General features: G+C 45.7%; 1 protein-coding gene and 1 pseudogene across 1 annotated transcript in view; both read right to left on the reverse strand.

The window, feature by feature from the left end:
• The window catches only part of LOC126092680 (meteorin-like protein), a 303797-nt gene that overhangs the window by 58393 nt on the left and 221757 nt on the right, over positions 1-23647 (reverse strand). The gene's annotated exons all lie outside the window — the stretch shown is intronic.
• Positions 21297-21414, reverse strand: LOC126093139 (5S ribosomal RNA; annotated as a pseudogene).

The raw sequence follows: 23647 nt of genomic DNA on the forward strand, positions 1-23647 counted from the left end.
AATAAAATTTATGACGAAACTAGAAAAAAAAGCAAGCAAGAAAGAAAGACAGAAAGCGCTCCGAACTGTTCTTCCTCCTCCCCCAGGTCTCCTTCTGTCAGCCGCTCCACTCGTCTGAAGGCGATTCGTTTCAGTATTTCGCAACCATGCCTTATTAAACTTGTCGCTCGGCAAAATACCTGTGACAACCTAGCTCCTTTGGTAACGGAATTACTAAATTCTTCTTTTAAGTCTGGGGAATGAATACCAACAAGGTAGCCAAGATGTTTAAAGAATACATTAAAATTTATTTACCATGAAGGAACCAAGTAGTGCATTATCTTCTATATTCCGGGGAGGAGACTCGCGACTTCTCCATACGCACAAACAAGACAAATCAGTTTTCATACTGGCAGCAAACTCGTTGACAAACTTGGACGGCACGGCAAGTAGATGCTCGCTTGTTCCCGGGTTCCCAGTCGACCAGCCAAGTCACATCTCCAAATAGGGCAGACGAAGGGAGTTAATGAGCGCCGTGTTTCATATTTTTACTGCCTGTCCGGCCCTGGTCGTCGTCAGACTGACCCAGCCCAATCAGGAGCGGGGGCCGTGGAGCCACACATAAAACTGGGAGATTTACGGCGCACGGAATCACTTTCCAGGCGGCATGCAGATAAGGGGAGGAAGATTCCGAACACTCCAGAGGAGCAACAGGCTGTTCGTTGCTCAACAGCGTCCAGATGAGGGCTGGGTCATGTCCTAGATATAACATTCGGCGACATTATACCAGTCCACAACACTCTGAAATCATTAGTGGATCACCATTGTTATAACAGTCTTGTTGCCTTAGGCATGTTGTATAACCCAAACCAGAAATTATGACTGTCACAGACAGTGTTGAGTAAACGAGAACACTGAATTAAGAAGAGATTCTGGTCAAGAGGCACGAAAAAATCTGAAGTTAAGAAATTTTTTAAACCTCTCCTATCCCATAATAAATTAAAAATGGCGGCTGCAGCCCGTGTCGAAGTATGAGCTTCGTGGTGCGTCCTGGTTTCCGCGAAGCGTTGTACAACCTCTGGTATTTCACAAACCCACAAAAATAGAAAATTCCTAAATCAGAATGGATCTGAGGGGCCAGCACAATAGGGTTTTGAAAAATATCCCAAAAATGGTACCTACTTGAAAAACACGTCAATTTCTTACCATGCTTTTCTCAGTTCAAGTATTTTTTAAAATATCTGAAGACCACACACACAAAGAGGCTCTCGCTATGGCCCCCAAATTTACTTATCTTCCATTTAAAAAATTAAATGAATCGGTTAATCTGTCGAGGCCCTAGAGTGCTTCGAGCGCTGAACAAATATTTTGAGAAAAACGCATTCAAAGTTTGGAGTAAGAGAATTCGTTTTAAAACTTATGGTTAATCTGCGATTCCAGGACAACAGAGGCATCCTTCCTCATTCTCAAAAATGCTCTGATTCTGAAACTCGTGCCGTGTTTCTTCCAATCCTGATTTTTTTAAACAAACTCAGCGGCCACGAGTTTCCTGTCAGTTAACTCCGTTACGTTTTTACCGTTCGCCTCTGTGACAATTGCTAACAAATTTATGGCTATACAGAGTGAACAATAATACACTACTGGCCATTAAAATTGCTACACCACGAAGACGATGTGCTACAGACGCGAAATTTAACCGACAGGAAGAAGATGTTGTGATATGAAAATGATTAGCTTTTCAGAGCATTCACGCAAGGTTGGCGCCGGTGGCGACACCTACAACGTCCTGACATCAGGAAAGTTTCCAACTGATTTCTCATACACAAACAGCAGTTGACCGGCGTTGTGATGCCTCGTGTAAGGAGGAGAAATGCGTACCGTCACGTTCCCGACTTTGATAAAGGTCGGATTGTAGCCTACCGCGATTGCGGTTTATCGTATCGCGACATTGCTGCTCGCGTTCGTCGAGATCCAATCACTGTTAGCAGAATATGGAATCGGTGGGTTCACGAAGGTAATACGGAAAGCCATGCTGGATCCCAACGGCCTCGTATCACTAGCAGTCGGGATGACAGGCATCTTGCCCGCATGGCTGTAACGGATCGTGCAGCCACGTCTCGATCCCTGAATCAACAGATGGAGACGTTTGCAAGAGAACAACCATCAGCACGAAACAGTTCGACGACGTTTCTAGCAGCATGGATTATCAGCTCGGAGACCATGGCTGCGGTTAATCTTGACGCTGAATCACAGACTGGAGCGCCTGCGATGGTGTACTCAACGACGAACCTGGGTGCACGAATGGCTAAACGTCATGTTTTCGACTGAATTCAGGTTCTGTTTACAGCATCATGATGGTCGCATCCGTGTTTGGTGCCATCGCGGTGAACGCACAATGAAAGCGTGTATTCGTCATCGCCATACTGGCGTATCACCCGGCGTGATGGTATGGCGTGCCATTGGTTACACGTCTCGGTCACCACTTCTTCGCACTGAGGGCACTTTGAACAGTGGACGTAACATTTCAGATGTGTTACGACCCGTGGCTCTACTCTTCATTCGATCCATGCGAAACCGTACATTTCAGCAGGATAATGCACGACCGCATGTTGCAGGTCCTGCACGGGCCTTTCTGGACACAGAAAATGTTCGACTGCTGCCCTGGACAGCACATTCTCCAGATCTCTCACCAATTGAAAACGTCTGGTCAATGGTGGCCGAGCAACTGGCTCGTCACAGTACGCCAGTCACTACCCTTGATTAACTGTGGTATCGTGTTGAAGCTGCATGGGCAGCTATAACTGTACACGCCATCCAAGCTCTGTTTGACTCAATGCCTAGGCGTATCAAGACCGTTATTACGGCCAGAGGTGGTTGTTCTGGGTACTGATTTCTCAGGATCTATGCACCCAAACTGCGTGAAAATATAATCTCATGTGAGTTCTAGTACAATATATTTGTCCAATGAATACCCATTTATCATCTGCATTTGTTCTCGGTGTAGCAATTTTGATGGCCAGTAGTGTAATACATATATACTGCAGGGAAAGATTCCTCACTTGAAATCGAGAAAAACGGTCCTGTGAACATGCTTCCGGAAATGCATCTTTGCCACGTTAGATGGTGCTGACGAATGAGAGTCCCTCTGACGAAGTGCCGTGAGTTCCCTGTGTGTTGCAGGCTGTGTGACTGACGCAACGTAATGAAAGCAGCAGAATGGGCCGGTATTCGTGCCGGGAACAAGCCGAGATTGCGCTTGTGCACAGCCTAGCAGATGGAAACGGTCGGGAGGCAGCACGGCCATAACGAAACAAGTACCCACACAGACACCAACCTTATCATATATTATATCAAGCTCTTTTTGGGCGTTCGTGTGATCGTGGATCCTTTCAGACAGACGAACATACAGAGATGCGGTGGACTGTGCGTACACCAGATCTGGAAGACCGGATTCTACAGGATACTGAGCCGAACCTTAGTACATGCTCGAGGCAAGTGGCCCGCCAACATGGTATAAGCCACAGTGCAGTAATGTGTATCCTACATGACAACCGCTACTATCCCTATCATCTCCAACATACAGGGAACACACGGCACGTCGCCAGATGAACTGTCATTCGTCGGCACCATCTACCGTGGCAACGATGCATTTGCGGACACATGTTCATAGGACCGTTTTTCCTCCATTTCCATTCAGGAATCCGTCCCTGCAGTTTGCCTGTTTTATTAATGTTCATCCTGCATATGTTGCTATCGCAACAGTTCCAAGAAACTACTCCAGGCGAGTGTAAAATGAATGTGCGCAACGGAAAATAATAAACGCTAAAATGAAGATTTGGCCCTGTCTGACTACCCCCTGAAGCAGATCTTAGGACCTCTTAATGGACTTTAACATATAATTTACAATCTAAACATAAATGAATGATGAAGGCAACTAACCCTACTAAATGATAATCGTTGTTCCCGCTTATATATTTATTGTAGATTTAAAAAAAGTTTATAAAAATGGTTCAGATGGCTCTGAGCACTATGGGACTCAACTGCTGTGGTCATCAGTCCCCTAGAACTTAGAACTACTTAAACCTAACTAACCTAAGGACATCACAAACATCTATGCCCGAGGCAGGATTCGAACCTGCGACCGTAGCGGCCACGCGGTTCCAAACTGAAGCGCTTAGAACCGCACGGCCACACTGGCCGGCAAAAACCTTTATATTACAAAGTTTACATTTCCTAAGTAAAATTACGTACTAATCAGTAGCCCAACTCTGCCCCTTACTATGACTGCGCGATCTAATATCAATAACGCGCAATGACTGACGTCATCTATGTACCAAACACTAGAAAACACTACTTTCAAAGATGATCTACGGTGGTGTGGAACCTCAGTGGAAATAAACTAACGTGATCACAGCTGTTTAGCTTTTTAACCCTGATAAGCCGAAGCAGTTTGCGGTATCACCGTATGTACTGCATCCGGTGAGTCGAAGTGATGGTTCTCGTACTCGTATGCGACGATGGAAGAACTCCAGCCACAAATAAACTCTTTCAAACACTAGGACGGCAGGAGCTGGTCCTCTGACTAATATACTCTAATACTGTCTTCTCCCAGCCACAAAGACGGAGTTCAGATAACGTCTCAACGAAAGTTAGGCAGAGGAAGTGCTCTCAATTGCTGAAAGCTGCGTACTCACCGACAACTTCCAACCCGGAGGTGAAGTCCAGAATCGTATAGGTTCGCAACAGTACAGTGCCTAAATGTTCTAACTATAAACTCCCCGGAGAGCAAAGACAGCAAGTCCGTCCGCACCAACAAAGCTGATACCGAGCGACCGTCACACACGGGCGCTCACAACGGAAGACCTCGTCTCTCCACCGCTGGCTTCCTAGCAAGGCTCAGCTCCCCACCATCGTAATTCCGAAAACGAATCACACTCCCAGAACCACGGAATATTCTCCCTCTCTACAGATTCTTCCGAACACCGACCAACCATATTTTAGTCTTTTTATGTCCAGCGCGGAAAGTTTGAGAATAAAAACCTATATTCGTACAATGGTACGCTTCTGAGTAAAAATCCTGCGTGGTGCCCCTTCTTCGTTCCCCTCACCTGTGTCCAAGATCTGCAGAGGGTTCGAAAGTATTATCCGGTTATCCTTCCGGTCCTACTACAATAGCGGCCGAATCGCCCGGTCGCCCCTGTATTGTGTATTTGCACTCAGGTGTCCAGACTGTCCGTCCTGGCACTTCATGTGTGGGCCTTCCACCCAGGGCTTGAATTCCGCCTCCCACTTCATTTCCACTGTCGTTCCAACCTCTACTAGTATAGGCAATCACTCATTCCGCCGTTCTGATAATACACACACTCCGTCACCTTTCATGCAATAAGCGTTAACAATTATTTACAAGGTGTACGTGACAATGTCAGTCTCCTTTATGTATTCATATATATGATATACAACCTATCACATGATACCTAATTGTGTTTGTAGATCACGGAAAAATATGTGGATGGGTGCTTGTAAGGTGCAAAATTATAGCCACCTTACACAGTGTTTCGGTACCACTTTCCAAATGCACACACATATATATCGCGTATTGGCACCGGTGCATCTTTTAAGTATACATTCACTGGACAGACATCCGTACAATGGACGAATCTTTTCTTGAACTAGTTCACCGAGCTGCTACAGCTGCCTACATTTCGATCGGCGCTTGGTTTCAATCAAACCGTGTAACTTCTTAACACTTTCACAACCAAGAAATCCTTTTGCAGCTACAATCTGTAGACTTCAGGGAGAATATTATATAAAAAAAATCCATCTTTTCCTAGGTCTCCATCAGAACCTCCCCTATCGCAGGCGTAGTGTGGCGGATGTGTCGTCCCTAGTCAGGCTGTAGAACAGGCCTCTTCACGCAGACAGCTCTTTCTTGACAGCGGTCCTCCCCAGGGCAGTGGAGAGCGGAGCGGAGAACGCTGGGCTGTGTCGCCCCCCGCAGTAACCGGACCCGCCACGTGCTCACGCGCACACACACACACACACACACACACACACACACACACACACACACACACACGCACGCACGCACGCACGCACACACACCGATATATGGGGGCGCATTCTGTGCGCCGTCTCTGGCCGTAATACACGAGAAAGAGCTCGCCCCCGTACAAAATCCGCTCTTCCTGTTACTCGGAATCACTTGGCTCTAGTAAGGAAGATTTACCGGCCTGTCGCTTTACTTATCGACGAGAGAGATAAGTTACGTGACTAGTAAATCTCTCTTCAGCATAAAACTTTACGTAGTAAGGAAAAAAAACATATAAAGTAAGATTTAGTTCAGCTGTCCGTGGTGAGAAGATGGTAAAAATCTTATGTTAACATTACATCGCACACATCGCAACCCGGCAAGAAAAGTGACAAGACAAAGAAAGGCAATTTTTAGTTATGTCGAAGAAAATTACGTATTAAGGACCCCGATGTGCACAGAAAATGCCACACCTCTATCTCGCGTTATGTCAGCTTCAGGGAAGTTGTGTCAGTTTCGTTGTGGTCATTCAAGAACAGAGGCACTTTCTGTGCTGTGAAGTTTCATGTGTAAGGTAAGCTGAATGTAATTTTTAATATGACTAATTATTAGGACGTCTGTGTTTATGCAGTGTCTGGATTCAGACATGCATGCATGCATGTCTAAAGGAAAAGAAAAGACTGTTTGGACGATTGCAGCTGTTTTAGATATTACGAAGTTTCGTACTTGGCAGTGTACAGGAAAACAATGGAAATTTCTTCTATGATGAAAGTTCGTACTGAATACTTTTTCTTTGCGAAACTTATTCCTACGCTGTATAAGCCCATATACGATTCTATGTCTTCATAAGTTGGGTTCCTTAAATTGTACCTAACTGATGTTGCTTATTCAACTGTATTAATTTCCATAAATTATAATTTTGCATAAACAGTTTAGACAAGAAGAGACAAAGCTTTTGAAATGTGGTGCTCCAGAAGAATGCTACCCATCTAGAGTAGATCACATAACTAAGGAGGAGGTACTGAATAGAACTGGCGAGAAGAGAAATTTGTGGCACAACCTGACTAGGAGGGATCGGCTGGTACGACACATTCTGAGGCAACTAAGGATCACGAGTTTAGTACTGGAAGGAAGCGTGTGGGGTCAAAATCGTAGAGGGATACCAAGAGATGAATACAATAAGCAGATTCAAAAGGATGTAGGTTGCAGTAGTTAGAGATTAAAAGGCTCGCACAGATGGAGCAGTATGGAGAGCTGCATCAAACCAGTCTTTGGACTCAAGACCACTACCACCACAATAACAACATTTTTTCTAATAAAGCAATTTCAACTTTTTTCTCGGTTTTTATTCTAATTTAAATACGATTTTGCCTGATGGAGCTTCGAGTGTTATATTGTTTTACAGCAAGAGAAAACAATAATATTCGGCGCGGAAAAGTTGTAGAAGTATTAGATTAGGGGTCGTGACAAAAAGAAAAATGTTTTTAGAAAAGGAAAAAAAAGTGAAAATTCAAAGAACTAATTAATAATTACCTTATAACACTTCACATACAAGAACAGAACTACATGTCCTTATTACTGTTGTATAGAATGTAATGAAATTTACTGCAGAAAATACTTTCTTGAAATTGAAACGAGGCATACTATTTCAACATAAGTTTTACTGAATTGTGTAACTCGATATTTCTCACGTACTGCGTTTTTGAGTTTTGTTACTTCTCTTGTCGGGATGCAATATGCTAAGGATCTTCTGATAAACAATGCACTAACGTCTGACCATGGTTAACTCACACTGCACTTCGTTACAGTCCCGTAGCTATTCGGCCTCTCTCGAAACTGCTGCGCCGCTCGTTAACTGCCTCAAAGAACCAAAAACACTGCCTGGCAGGACAGGTCCGCGCGTCGTACAAAGCAGCTTCCTATCGCACGCAGAACTCCTTTTTCGCCACCTACGGCGAGTCCCTGTTAAGAACGAAGTAGAGTGTGGAAAGTACCGGAGACTTCCCGGATGTCGAAGAACATGGTAATTTAATAAACGCTTCACGGAGTTCTTGCCGCGTCAGATTCGTATTCAGTCAGCTCTCCACGATTTCCTCCCTACTGATCGTCAGGCGATGTCAGGAGCCGTTAGATACATTAGTTAGTTGGCCTAATTATGTCACAGACTTCGCGGAGTAACAGGACTTCGATATGCCACTATAGATTATACCGACATCGACGATGGAGTATCATAGGTAGCGATAGTGATTTCGTTGGATGGTGGATGCTTCAGCTGATTTCTCGGTTGCCTTTCGGCACCAAGCGTCCATTTCCATCCGCCAATAAGCGTATAGCTACTGTCTCGGTTAAAGCACTTGTCACACATCTGATATGAACAGATCTTTGTTGACAGAACCCCCACTAGGTAGATGCATGGAATAGTATTTAGTTTTCATCTAAACTAATCATATGTTTGTCCAAGAGGCTGTGTTCGGTAACAGCAGATTCGTCGAAATAGCGATATTTAATGTGGTTTCGGTGATCTGTACAGTGTCCTCAAACCTTTCGTATTGACTGACGAACTTAATGACCTGCTCCCAGATTTGCAAGGTATTTTATAACGTCTAGCAATGTCGAGATTGAGGCTATTTTGTACTGGCCGCAGTATTTACATAATTCTGTTGGGTGATCGGAAAATGGATGGAAAACGTATCTGCCGAGGACACTGCCTATTTCGTTTGTTGTAGCTCCGAAGAAAGAAATGAATTCTACAGGCTAATCAGTTTTTTTATGTGTGTCTCTGAGTTTTTGTTTCTTGCAAATGTGAAACTTCCTCTTAGAAAAATTGCCATATGAAACTTCCCCTTAGAAAATTTGTACAGGACTGTGCTTAAACTGACATAGAATATTTTTAGCGCAGCGCAATCTGACTTTCAAAAATCCCTACAAAAGAATGGCCCTGACTAACATTAACCTATACCTTTCACAAATCACTTACCTCACAAAAATCTTCGTTACTCAAGCTACAGGAATACAGCGAGCGCCACTACTGCCAGCTAAATAACAGATTCAAACTACGGACGGCACTAACTACTAGTAGGCATAGTTAGCAAATGAAAGATTTTAATAGAGAACAAACAATGTATTTACCTTAATAGTCATCAAAAGTCATAATATATACAGCAGTTCATGACATCCATTTTTACAAATTTCAAAACTCCGCCATTTCTCTCCCCACATCCACCACTGCTGGCGGCTCACCTCCAACTGCCCAACACTACAATGGCAGACAACAATGCAAACTAGCCACAGACTGCACACAGCACAGCCAGTGATTTTCACACAGAGCGCTACGTAACGTTGCCAATAAGAAAACATAAACAGCCTACTTACAAATGGGTAGCACAGTTTTTCGACTGCTGAAGCCGTTCTTCCGGAACACGTTTCGCAATACAATTCTGTGATTCTTTTCTCCAGGAATGTCGTCGCGGAAAACTACGTCGTCGTAACAAGATATTAACCTACAATTCAGTCGTCTGGAGTTTTTGAACGTGGACGCAAATCGCAAAACCGATAGAAGGTGACTATGCACGATTGGTTGCAATCGATGTTTCTTACAAGGAGCGACTATACGGTAATGAATCTCGACGGCGTTAGAACTGAGGAACACGTTAGCTTTCAACGAGCAACAGATGCGGCTGATCACCGTGGTGCCACGCAGCCGTGAAAGCTTCACGGCGCGATGGAAATGGCGGCCATTACGGTTAACTCTTAAACGAGAAGAAGAGGACAGCTAACGCTTACTGCTGTTGGTACCGTAACACTCGCTGCCACAGCACAGCGTTCACTCTTAGTGGCGGCGGCAAGCTCTGAGTTTCCAGCAAACGACGACAAGGTTCGCGTTAAACTCCGCATTTGATGGCTGCCTTGGCACCGAAGGAGCAAGTCTCTCGTGTAGTTGCCGTCTCTGGTTTAACGGCACAGTTGCTAGATCTGGCTATGGCTATTAACACTGAGTGAAGCGGAAGTACAAATTGTGGAAGTTTCGCCAAAGCGGATGATTAACATTTCCTGACCAAATGTAGGTGACAAACTCAAACAGATGGGACGCCCAACAAAACGGTAGTGTGGCCCGTGAAAATGGAGTTGTAGCTACGAAAGGCATTAGATTAGAAAAAAGAAAGGGCAATATTGTAACTGAGCAAATCACCCTGTTCCAACAGGCAGGGGGAAAGGCTGGATTACAATATTCTTTCGAATACTCGTAGCGAATATTGAAAATTCTTCAAAATTTCTAAGCGTATGATACTGTAGAATTAGCAGAGTGGATAAATTTGTACATAGGGAAAATAATGCAGCCAAACGTTCTAGTTAAAGAAGCAAACAGAAATAGAGCCCACAAAATGGAAATGGTTTATCAACTGACGACGGACGTTTACAATAAAGAAATCATTCTCGATAAGAACAAAAATCGAACAATAGAACATTGTCATACAACCGCAGTTCCTTTATGCAACGGAATGCTTAGTCCTCTACACGCATGGAGAAACTGGAGAGTTGGAGACAGAGCAAAGGAAGGTACTACGGAAAATACTCTATCCCACGAAGCTTGGCAGTACATATATGAGAAGAAGTAATGAAGAAATGTACACCAAAACTGCAAACTTATATGATTCTCTCAGGGAAAGTAGAATATCGTTTTATGGTCACTTGATCCGAATGAACCTGCGAAGACTGACTAACAAAATATTTCACCGTTTCGACAAAAATCCTAAATCGCGAATCAGCTGGTTCAGGGGAGTAAAAGGACCTACCACGAATCAGCGTTACAAGAGGGGATACCCAAAAGGCCAACTTTTCGAAACATGCTTAGAATTTTCGGAGGGGGGATGGGGGGGAGGGTGTTGGGTGGTGAGTTCACGAGAGGTTCATAAAGCTTTTGACTGTAACGACAGATGAAACAAGAAAAGAACACTTAATCGTGAGTGAACGACGTCAAGGGATCGATAAATGGCGAAAATTTAAGAACGGAGATCATGACTGATGAGGGGTACTGCTAACGGAAGTTTTCCCTCGCTGTATTTTCGAGTGGAACAACAAAGAAAACTATACTAGTGGTACTCAGTACCCTGCGCCACACGCCGTACGGTGTCTTGCGGAGTATGTATGTGGATGTAGAATTAAGGGAAAGCTATATACAAAATGGATGGAGATGGGCATTTTTTCTTTGAGTGCAATAATTATGAAATTCAATGTTCATGAACGGTGGTCATTAACAAACATCATAAATTTTGTTGTTTTGTGTTTGGTCAACCCAGAAGTACTGAATAAAATGCAGATATATGCTCAAACTCGAAAAACCGTGGGAAGTTGTCAGGAGACGGTAAGCAGTCTCCCGACGTGCCACTGTTTATCTTAATGAAACCATTCTTACGACAGGCGCACAGACATCAAACTCGACGTAATTAGCAATTTGCTAACTACGGGAAGTTGTGTCGCCAGTACGAGATGAAGAAGCGGAGGCAGTAAATGGCTTCTGTATACATTCCAGAGCTTAGTTTGGCGTGTGTGAAAGTAAACGGAAATCTGGCTAGAAGATTTACTACAGATAAATTGTCCTTTAATATACCTAACAAATGAAAGCCGTTTGCACTACATATGCTGTCAACCAAACTGTCTAGTGGAAAACTGTACGCATTTCGAATAAACACGAGGACCAGTCGTTCCAAACTCAAACTGAATTCCCTGAAAATGTTAAAAATGGATCAAGTACAAATATTGTTATAAGGAAGGTTAGAACTGAACGTCTCGTCGGCGCCGAAGTTGTTGGCGACAAAGCTGTAAGCTGACACTGAGGAAGGAAATCGGCCGTGTCCTTCCAAAGGAACCCGTCTGGCAGTCGCTGTGAGTGATTCAGGGCAATTACAGGAAACCTAAATCTGAATATGAATGGCAGCACGGGGATCTAATCCGCCGTTCTCCCGGATACGGATCAAGTTTCTTGCCAGTGCGCCAATTCGCGCGGTGAAAGCTCAGTAAGAATTAGGGGAAAACACAACAGCGGTTTGAAAGGAATAGTGGTGTTAGTAATTTTGTCAGATTTACTTTACTTTTGTGTTTCATCAACACTGTTTTCACTGAGAGAGAGAGAGACGGGGGGGGGCGGGAGAGGGAGGGAGGGAGGGAGGGAGGGAGGGAGTGGGGGAGAGAGAGAGAGAGAGAGGGGGGGGGGGAGGAAGACACACTGTAGCAAAGTAACTCATGTAACAGAGTCACACTTCAACCTCTGATCTGAAGACTATGGAAGAGTCTGTCAATTACCGCTATTTCCTTAAGATGCGGAGCCTGTGAGGAAAAAAAATTACCAGTTAATGTTTCGATAACAGATATCATCATCATGCCACTTCCGCGATAGCCAGCTTACCACAAGGGGTATCAGCGGAAGTAGCCGGAGCTGTGGGCTCGAGATTCCGGCCGCAGAGGGCGCCTAGAGAGACCGATAAACAGAGTCACGAGTGACTCGGGAGAGCTCCGACATCCGCACGATGACCATTCATACACAGCTGGCTGATTTGGGAAACCTTGAGGAACAGGGACCCCAATTACACTCACGGAAGAATCGACCAGCTAGGAAAGGCAGCATGCGTTTGTTACAAACCCTTCAATCGACGCATTATAAATTTTTCCACTCACATGGTATATTTATCAGCTTGCACTTTTCCACATGCTATACTGCGAACTATGGATGAAGGCAAATTGGCAGATTCCATATTCCTAGACTTCCGGAAAGTGTCTGACACGGTGCCCCATGGCAGGCTGTTAAAGCACGAGCATATCGAATAGGTTCACAGATATGCAAGTTGTTCGACTATTTGGCGAGTTATAAATCCAGTATGTTGTCTTGGACGGCAAATGTCCATCAGAGACAAGTTTATCATTACGATGTGCCCTAGCAGAGTGCCATGGGACCGTTATTGTTCTCTACATAAATAAATAATTTGGCGGACAGGGTGACCAGCAATATGTGGTTGTTTGCTGATGATGATGTTGTGCACGGTAAGGTAACGAAGGTGAGTCAGCATAGGAGGATACAAGATGACTTAAACATAATTTCTACACTCCTGGAAATTGAAATAAGAACACCGTGAATTCATTGTCCCAGGAAGGGGAAACTTTATTGACACATTCCTGGGTTCAGATACATCACATGATCACACTGACAGAACCACAGGCACATAGACACAGGCAACAGAGCATCCACAATGTCGGCACTAGTACAGTGTATATCCACCTTTCGCAGCAATGCAGGCTGCTATTCTCCCATGGAGACGATCGTAGAGATGCTGGATGTAGTCCTGTGGAACGGCTTGCCATGCCATTTCCACCTGGCGCCTCAGTTGGACCAGCGTTCGTGCTGGACGTGCAGACCGCGTGAGACGACGCTTCATCCAGTCCCAAACATGCTCAGTGGGGGACAGATCCGGAGATCTTGCTGGCCAGGGTAGTTGACTTACACCTTCTACAGCACGTTGGGTGGCACGGGATACATGCGGACGTGCATTGTCCTGTTGGAACAGCAAGTTCCCTTGCCGGTCTAGGAATGGTAGAACGATGGGTTCGATGACGGTTTGGATGTACCGTGCACTATTCAGTGTCCCCTCGACGATCACCAGTGGTGTACGGCCAGTGTAGGAGATCGCTCCCCACACCATGATGCCGGGTGTTGGCCCTGTGTGCCTCGGTCGTATGCAGTCCTGATTGTGGCGCTCACCTGCACGGCGCCAAACACGCATACGACCATCATTGGCACCAAGGCAGAAGCGACTCTCATCGCTGAAGACGACACGTCTCCATTCGTCCCTCCATTCACGCCTGTCGCGACACCACTGGAGGCGGGCTGCACGATGTTGGGGCGTGAGAGGAAGACGGCCTAAAGGTGTGCGGGACCGTAGCCCAGCTTCATGGAGACGGTTGCGAATGGTCCTCGCCGATAGCCCAGGAGCAACAGTGTCCCTAATTTGCTGGGAAGTGGCGGTGCGGTCCCCTACGGCACTGCGTAGGATCCTACGGTCTTGGCGTGCATCCGTGCGTCGCTGCGGTCCGGTCCCAGGTCGACGGGCACGTGCACCTTCCGCCGACCACTGGCGACAACATCGATGTACTGTGGAGACCTCACGCCCCACGTGTTGAGCAATTCGGCGGTACGTCCACCCGGCCTCCCGCATGCCCACTATACGCCCTCGCTCAAAGTCCGTCAACTGCACATACGGTTCACGTCCACGCTGTCGCGGCATGCTACCAGTGTTAAAGACTGCGATGGAGCTCCGTATGCCACGGCAAACTGGCTGACACTGACGGCGGTGGTGCACAAATGCTGCGCAGCTAGCGCCATTCGACGGCCAACACCGCGGTTCCTGGTGTGTCCGCTGTGCCGTGCGTGTGATCATTGCTTGTACAGCCCTCTCGCAGTGTCCGGAGCAAGTATGGTGGGTCTGACACACCGGTGTTAATGTGTTCTTTTTTCCATTTCCAGGAGTGTATATGGCGTGATAAATGGCAGCAAGCTCTAAATGTCAAAAAATGTAAATTATTTTGTATGAGTAGGAAAAACAAAACCGTAATGTTTGAAAACAGCATTAGTAGTGTGTCCTGCTTCACACAGTGAGATCTTTTTAAATATCTGGGCGTAGCGGTGCAAAGCGATGAAGCGAGCATCTGAGGATTGCGGTAGGAAGGGTCAATGATCGACTTCCGTTTACTTGGAGAATTGTAGGAAAGTGTGGTTCGTCTGTAAAGGAGACCGCATGGAGGTCGCTAGTATGACCTTTTCTTGAGTAATGCTGTAGTATTTGGGATCCATACAAGGTCGGATTGAAGGAAGACGTCGAGGAAATTCACAGGCGGACAGCAAGATTTGTTACTGGTGGGTTAGAACAACACATAGGTCTTACAACGAAGCTACGTGAACTCAACTGGGAATCCCCAGAGGAAAGGCGACATTCTTTTCGAAGAACGGATATGATGTGCGATTTAGGGTGACAACATCGAAACACTCTTCTCACGAAATTTCAATCGTCAACTTTCTCCTCCGAATGCGCAGATATTCTGCTGATGCCGACCAACACAGGAAGAAACGATCCTCATCATAAAATAATGGAAATCAGAGCTGACACGAAATGATACATGTGTTATAGGTGTTATTTTTTCCCGTGCGCTGTTCGACAGTTGAAAAACAGGTGGTTCGACGAACACTGTGCCAGACACTTGCGTGTGACCTGCAGAGTAGCCATGTAGATGTAAATGCGTCGCTGCGGATGGAATTTTTCAACCAGTAAACTCAGGAGTTGGTAATAAAAATGTGTTTGTACTTTGCGTTACCGGTGGTGCCAAGTGCGAAGTAACAGCCGCATCGTTGTTTCGCTAGATTTTATGCCAGCACACGCCACTCGGCACATATGGGCTTCCGATGTACACACAAAACGTTTATTTTCCACCGGCCGAGGAGTCAACGGCCGCAGCTAGTGTTTGTGTTGTTTGTGCCGGTATGTGTGTGTGAGTGAGCGCGAGGCCTGATTTGCATACCCGCCGGCAGAGGCAGCACTATCAGTCAGCGTCGACAAACAAGAGCTGCTTTATGCTTTCATGGCGACCCTGTGACGCACGAACGCCTCTTGTCTGGCGCACAGAAAAGAGAGAGACTGTGACTGCTGCGCTGCGCTGCTTCGTTATTTTCCTTTTCCGTCAGCGCCGGGCGCCGAAAGAGTAAACAGACGATAGTGGCGTCTGGGCTGCAAGGTCCGGCCAGCGCATTCCTCACAGCCAGGTGGTAAGGGCAGTCGCCGGCGAACGGTACGTTCACTGGGGTTACCGATCGATTTCGACGTCAGGGAATCACACAACGTCTCAAGGCCATTTTGGACGTTTATGTGATCATGAGTCCTTTCAGATAGACGAAAGTGCAGGGAGGCGGCAACCTGTGCGTACACAAGATTTGGGTGATCGGGTTCTACAGGTGATACGAACACTAGTACAAGTTTCTGGCAAGAGACCCACGAACATGGCGTAGGATGAAGTACGATTACGTGTATCCTGAATGGCAACCACTACCATCCCTACCAACCGCAACAAGTGCAATGATTGTCAGCAGCGGGTTTCCCTCTACGGGAAGGATTTTGTTGATGGTTTTTGCACCAGACCATCAAAATTATAGGAGTTCTGTCATCGGCCCTCTACACCAACGAAGCCACCTTTAGCAGAACTGGTATCATCCATTGTAATCTGGGGGCTACAGACAATCAACGGGGAATGGCTGAGGCGTCGCATCAGCATCGGTTCAGCGTCAATGTAGGGGCAGGGATTCTTGGCAACGACACACACAGACCAATTATTATTTGTAAGTGTGTGTGTGTGTGTGTGTGTGTGTGTGTGTGTGTGTGTGTGTATGCGCGCGCGCGCGTCACGGTAGTGGATCGAAATGGCGTGACGTACACGCTCATGGCGATGCAGAACGCCGTGCTCTCGGAAAACACCCCTGCATTTGTCCAGACTCCATATCTGTCTCTCGCCAAATAATACGAAATGCAGGGAGACCTACGGAGGTTGGATGACCGGGCAGGGCTAGCAGTTAACACTGAACGTGAATAAACGTATTGGCACACATAGGCGAACAGATCCACTACGGTTCGATTACACTACTGTCAAATAACAGAACAGCAAGTAGCGCAAAATATCTAGAAGTGAGTATCCGGAGCAACCTAAAGCGGAATGACCACGTCAAACAAACAGTAGGAAAAACAATATGCAATTCACTGGTAGAGTCTTAAGGTAATGCAATTCGCCCAGGAAAGGAGTAGATTTCAGAACACTCGATCTATTGATTCTCGAGCATTGCTCATCGGTCTGGATGTCTTAACCAACTTGGATTAATATGAGAGACAGACAAGTTCCAATGGGAAATGACGCTTCTGGTCGCGGGATCGCAAACTACAATGGCAGACGCTGGAAGATAGGTGCTGTGCTTCACTGAAACGTTGACTGTCAATCCGAGAGCGTACATTCCAGGAAAAGTTGGGCAACGTATTTCCTCCCACATACGTCTCGCTAAATGACCACGACACGAAAACTGGACAACTTAGAGCTTATATGGTGGCTAATCGACAATCATTCTACGCAGTTTGTCAATTGCTGCAACAAGTAGTCGTCTTGTTAAAATGTTGCTTTTTTTGCTATATACATGTTTATAACTTTTTATTACCGTTCCTGGGAATCCAATAACGTCGAAATATCTGTAACGTTTGATCATTTGATCATATTCCTCGCAGACTTCTTTTGGTGGACTATTAAATAGAAATGTAATAATGAACTGAGGCGGGCGGAGTGACCGAGCGGTTCTAGGCACTACAGCCTGGAACCGCGAGACCGTTACGGTCGCAGGTTCAGGTTCGAACCCTGCCTCGGGCATGGATGTGTGTGATGTCCTTAGGTTAGTTAGGTTTAAGTAGTTGTAAGTCTAGGGGACTGATGACCTCATAAGTCCCATAGCGCTCAGAGCCATTTGAACCATTTTTAATGAACTGAACAGAGCCCACCCTCTTACAAGAACACGATTTCTTGTTTTGTTTAAACCCCTACCGTATTTCACCACAACTGTGGCACTTTCAGTAGGTTTTCTTTCTTTTCTTCTTTTACATTGTGTGTGCCCTATGCCTGCCAAGAGAAAGAAACGAAAAAACCACCGGAAATGTCACAACTGTGAAGAAATATGTTTAAGGATTTTTTTAAAAAAAAAATTGTGTTCTTGCATGAAGTAGGGCCTTTTATAGTTCATTGTTACTTTGTGCAAGCACAGTAATGTAACCAACTACTCCATTACGATAAGAAGAAATACAATAATTCAGCGAAACTTTTACTCCAGAAGTCGCAGCAATAATGCAGCTGAACTAAACATCGGGACTGCCACTTGACCACGGAACAAATAGTCAGAAACGCGTCGTAAATTAAACAAAACTTACAGTTTAGTGACTGGCTACGTCGTGTTTCTGTTTGTATTTTAAATAGATGGTCACGGAAGCAGCCTGACGGTGGTTTGTTGTTCAGCCACATGGATCCTGGCTTTGGTGTCTTCTTCTCTATGTTGCGAGCTAACGTCGCAGGCGTGTTTTACAACGAGAAAGTCTTCCATTCTGACATCAATGGTAGGTATCCTGTGCGGCGCAGTTTGTACAGCCTGACTGACTTTCTTACCCGTGGCCACGATGGCCTCGATGGAGAGCTTAGGTGTGCCGACACATGCTGCCGCTAGCCAATCAATATCTGACATGTTAACGAAGACCCTCTCCACCAGGGCTCGGGCATAAACACAAGACATCTCTCAATTATCGCCTCCCGGATTAAGGCGCGGACCCCAGAACACTTCAGCTAATACCTAGCGGTACTTGCCCACTCACTGCGGCTCTCTCGGTCACGTCAGAGACGTGTCCGCCGTTAAGATAGCTCTGTTTTAATTACGGAGGCTCGTAACGGGACGAAGTGCTCATCCGTCCTGATAGACAAATAAAGCGAGATTACACAGGAATGTCGCCGCTTCCGTGCCGGCGTACAAGTTAACACAACCCCGCCGATCTCCTACGGGCTAAGTCTCTGGTTTATGTGCGTGCTGGGACTCAGTGAGCGGTTGTTATAAGCCTCAACTGCGTCCTCAAATTACGAGGCGTTTGAATTTATCGAGTAACAGGAGTAGTGAACTAACAGCAAAATTCAGGGTAAGACGTAACAAAAAAAGATTACACAGAAACTAAGTTATTTCAATAAGAAATTAATGATTACCATTGGCAGTACATTTTTTATACCGAGGTCTTTACTGTTACTCTTGGCAAGGATAGCGCCATGTTGAACCAAATGGGAAGCCTTCGTAGTTTAAAGCTTAAGTGGCTCTTAATGCACATCAGAAAAGTCGACACATTTACGGGGTCAAAATTCAAATATTTCTGGAACACTGAATGTACTGAACACACGTTTTTATGAGTCATATCGCGCAAAAGATGTCTGCATAGTGGTTCATACATCTTTCATTCAGGACTGTCTCGAGTCCACTGAATGGACTTCAGACAGCTGACTGGTTTCAAACTTTTAAGCTTCCCATCGTATCACTAATCTTACTTCGTATTAATTGTAGTTTCACAGTAGTACAATCACGAACATTACTCCAATCACATGCTACGCTGGTATAACAACAACAGCAACAAAGTGACAAATTTAAACGTTTTCCTAGCAACAAGGTACACGACGCAGACTGAACACGTCCGCCAACGCCGTGGCCACTGGCGAAGTGATGTTGCATCCGCCGCCAGTAGTCTGGGAATGCAAGCCCCCATTGTTAAGGGAAGCCGTGCTGTACCAACCTGTGGTTCCAGCAATTTCAACGCTCAACGATAACAGGCGCAATTCCATAACAAACCCAGAAGAGACTGCGGTTTCCACCCAACGTCTTTAGAGTCATCATCAGAATCAGTATCCTGCCACGATAGTAACACGTCATGCATCTAGGGCCCGTCTTTGTCCCTAGAAATAAATTTGTGTTGGTTTCAAGTGACCAAGATGGGCTTATCTGCGATCAAGGCCACTGTGAACAGGAAGTCTTTTTCAAAATAAATCGTATCATCCAATTTGACAACACGAAATTTAATCGGTACTGAGTTACGGTCAACCGTCTCGTTGTGTCTCTGCCGCAAAATGAAGCAACTGTCAAGTGAAAGTATGTTCTTTAACGGCATTCGATGTGAGAGTGTTGCAAAAGTTACAAATCTCAGAATTTGCAGCGATATATTTCGTTGGAAAGGGGTATGGAATATTGGAAATCTGATGCTGTACAAATCGTGGGTTGAGTGGCTATAGGTGAACACCTGCCTGCCCCTCCTCTTCTTGCCGATTTTTATGTATGAGGTATAGTTTGTGAACTACTGCCTTCGTTTGTTATAAACTGAACAATTTTGTACTCAATAAGAACTAAATGAAAAAATTACAAGTTATTTAAAAATAATGTTTTCACAAAATTTTACAACATTTATGTAGAATTATTTTAATTAATATAGCAACCAGCCACTTTGCAACGTGTTTTTATTGAAGCAGTCTTCAGTTACCGTAATATATATTTAAGTCTTCAATCATAGTTACAACATTGATAGCAAACTCGAGGTTGTAGCTGCCCTGTGCAAAATAACAATTTTGTTTAGCTACTATACTTTACGAGTTGGAAATTTACGATGTACTGATTTCGATGTCTTACATATGTACGGACTGAAGACTCAAAAAATTGCGCTAACTGAAGATGTATGAAAGCCCGAAACGCTTATTAGCTTAAACAGATAAGCTTGACAGAGTGGCTGGTTGCTGTAACTATTAAAATAATATAACCCACCGCCACAGAGCTGAACAGCCAATAAAATAGACAAATTGTTATTTATGTAAAAACTTGTGTAAAGTAAATCTAAATACCCTACTTCCGTCTGCAGCTACATGAACGCCTAGACTGTCTGCTTATAAATTCAATGTCTGTTGCTCTACAACACAATTGGCGTGAAGACTTACATTAACGAGTCGTGGAGTGTGTTGTGAGGGGTGGTGGTGGGTAGTGTTTAACGTCCCGTCGACAACGAGGTCATTAGAGACGGAGCGCAAGGTCGGGTTAGGGAAGGATTGGGAAGGAAATCGGCCGTGCCCTTTCAAAGGAACCATCCCGGCATTTGCCTGAAACGATTTAGGGAAATCACGGAAAACCTAAATCAGGATGGCTGGAGACGGGATTGAACCGTCGTCCTCCCGAATGCGAGTCCAGTGTGCTAACCACTGCGCCACCTCGCTCGGTGGAGTGTGTTGTGAAAGAGGGTCATGTTTGCGCTATCGTAGGGAGTTTTATTTCTGTGGAAATTGGTGAATAACTATAAAATAGTTGCTTGTTCACTGTGAAAAAATACAGAGGACAAAAACATACGGTAACTTGTATTATTTAGAAGAAAAAGCTACCTAGATAATCCACACTAAAGGTTGCATGAAATTTCTGCTACTGAAAGCTTGGGCCAACAATCATATCTGAAGAATACAATAAACTAAACTAAAACTAAACTCCTCCCGAACAGGCCATGAAAGCCCAACGGTACTGACTGGCTGCCGTGTCATCCTCAGCTCACAGGCGTCACTGGATGCGGGTATGGAGTGGTATGTGGTCAGTACACCACTCTCCCGGCCGTATGTCAGTTTCCGCGACCGAAGCCGCTACTTCTCAATCAAGTAGCTCCTGAGTTTGCTCCCCACGTGCCAACAGCGCTCGGCAGACAGGATGGTCACCCATCCAAGTGCTAGCCCAGCCCGACAGCTCTTAACTTCGGTGATCTGACGGGAACCGGTGTTACCACTGCGGCAAAGCCGTTGGCACTAAGAACACAACGAAGCAACCAAACAACATGTTAAGCACCCGATTTTATAATTTATTAGTGCAGACATGACTACTTTCATTACTTTAAGCAAAAGGACAAATCTGTAAAGTTCGTACATCACTGGAATAATAACCCCCACTGAAAGAGCACGTCTGTACGACAGGGAGGAAGGATGGAAGGAAGATTGTGGTTTAACGTCCCGTCGAACATCAAGGTGATTAGAGACTGAGTACGAGCTCTAAATGTTTCAAGGATGGGGAAAGAAATCGGTCGTCCCATTTGAAAGGAACCATCCTGGCATTTTATTGTGTACATAGTTCCGCGTAGTCAGCGCGTACACAACTTTCCCACTAGAGCGCACCCCGCTAAGCACAACAGCGCAGGTGCAGCGCTCGTCCATCTCCGCACTGCGAGATGGCGCTGCCTTAGAGACGGACCAAATTGTGCTTCCGCCGATCCGCGTATTAATATGTAATGCAGCCAATGAGATTGCTGCAAACGTAGAACCTTTTCTTCTCGCGGATCACACTCGCGCAGTGATACCTGAACGCGCGAGGCATTAAACGAGTGTAGAGACCTCCGATTAGTCAGTCTGCATTAGTCTGCATTTGTCTGCACCAGTCTGTACAAGTCTGCATTTGTCTGCACTAGTCTATAGTCAAGTTTCAGTCTGCGCCTAATAAGATTATCACATTCCTGTACATAGCCATGAAGATAAATGTATAGACACTTTTGTCAAGTATCAGAGATATGTGCGAATAAGATTAACATACCAATACCAAGGGAACTTCAGATTGTCAATTGTAAATAGCATCCAGAACCAAGTTAAGTAATTTTTATGCTTGTTATTATTTTAATAAATGTGTGTGAAAATTAACCAAGTTCTGTTTAAAGTTGTTCACCGTCAATCTGCTACTCTAAGCGTGCAAGTGGCATTTCTATCGTCTGACCTAACGGCAGAAGATAAACACGCCACGATAAGACCACGAGACACATTGCTGACACTCACCTACTTCGTTAGAGCGATAACTCAAATAATCTGATGGTGTGTGTACTGAAGGTCTTACAGTAGGCACACCACACATTTGCTAGAGCAATTAAGGAAAATCACGGTAAACTCTAAACAGGAAGGCCGGACACGGATTTAAACCATCGTCCTCCCGAATTCGAGTCCAGCGGGGTAACCAATGCGCCACTTTGTTCGTCCCGCTCAATTGGCTGAATTCCTTTATTTGCTCTCCTTTCCAGTGATGCATTTTAATGAGTTCTGACACCTTCCTTGCTTAGACTACTGAGTGCAATCGTATCTCCTACTGAGGAGAATTGTCTCTTCTTGCAGTACAACCTTACAGAAAGCTACTGAACACGGTGAATCACTGGAATTCAAGTGCCCCGAAGGACGGCGAAAATCAGAAACAGGGCCGGAGAACGCTTCCGTAACGGCTGGGAGGTCCCGCGCGTTACGGATGTGGAGAGAGAGATCCAGGCGGCCGTGTTGTTGGTTGCTTCTCGGCGGGATACGGACTGGAAGCCCTCGGGTGCTCCTCAGTCCCCGCTATCTGCTGCCCGCCATCGGCCTGCGCCGTCGATACGCTATCGGCGCCATCCATCACCGCCGTAATTGCAGCGAGAACAACAGGTGAGGCATCGCAATTGGGTGCTCGTGTGCGCGCGCAGCGGCCGGCCCCCAGGGTGGGGGAAATACTCCAGAAGGTGGCTGGCAGCGTGGCACGAGCTGGAATCTCGAAACCGGCTCCTGGCTACAGCCGTCCATGGTCGTCATGCCAATTACGCGCAACGGTACAAGGCAGCGTCCAGTGTGGAAACGTGGAAAATGAGCCACGACTACTCTGAGATGGGGTGGCGTTGGCGAGGAGAGGACGCGCGAAGTGAAGGAGTCACGACAAGCCTTTCATCTGCTGCAAACCGGTGCTTCGCGTCAGTGCTTAGTCAGACCTGACGTGGCAGTCCATTATTCGTATTACCATTTAAATATACGACAGTAAATAGGTAAATAAAATAAAGGCATCCATGCATATTATGAAAATGTATATATGTATATTCCACATCTCCTCCTAAACCACTGGACCGATTTCACCCAAACTTTGTGTTGTGTACATAGTTCCGCGTAGTCAGCGCGTACACAACTTTCCTACTAGAGCGCGCCCCGCTAAGCACAACAGGGCAGGCGCAGCGCTCGTCCGTCTCCGCACTACGAGATGGCGCTGCC

This window comes from Schistocerca cancellata, chromosome 7 (assembly GCF_023864275.1).
Source record: "Schistocerca cancellata isolate TAMUIC-IGC-003103 chromosome 7, iqSchCanc2.1, whole genome shotgun sequence".
NCBI classification, from domain to species: Eukaryota; Metazoa; Arthropoda; class Insecta; order Orthoptera; family Acrididae; genus Schistocerca; species Schistocerca cancellata.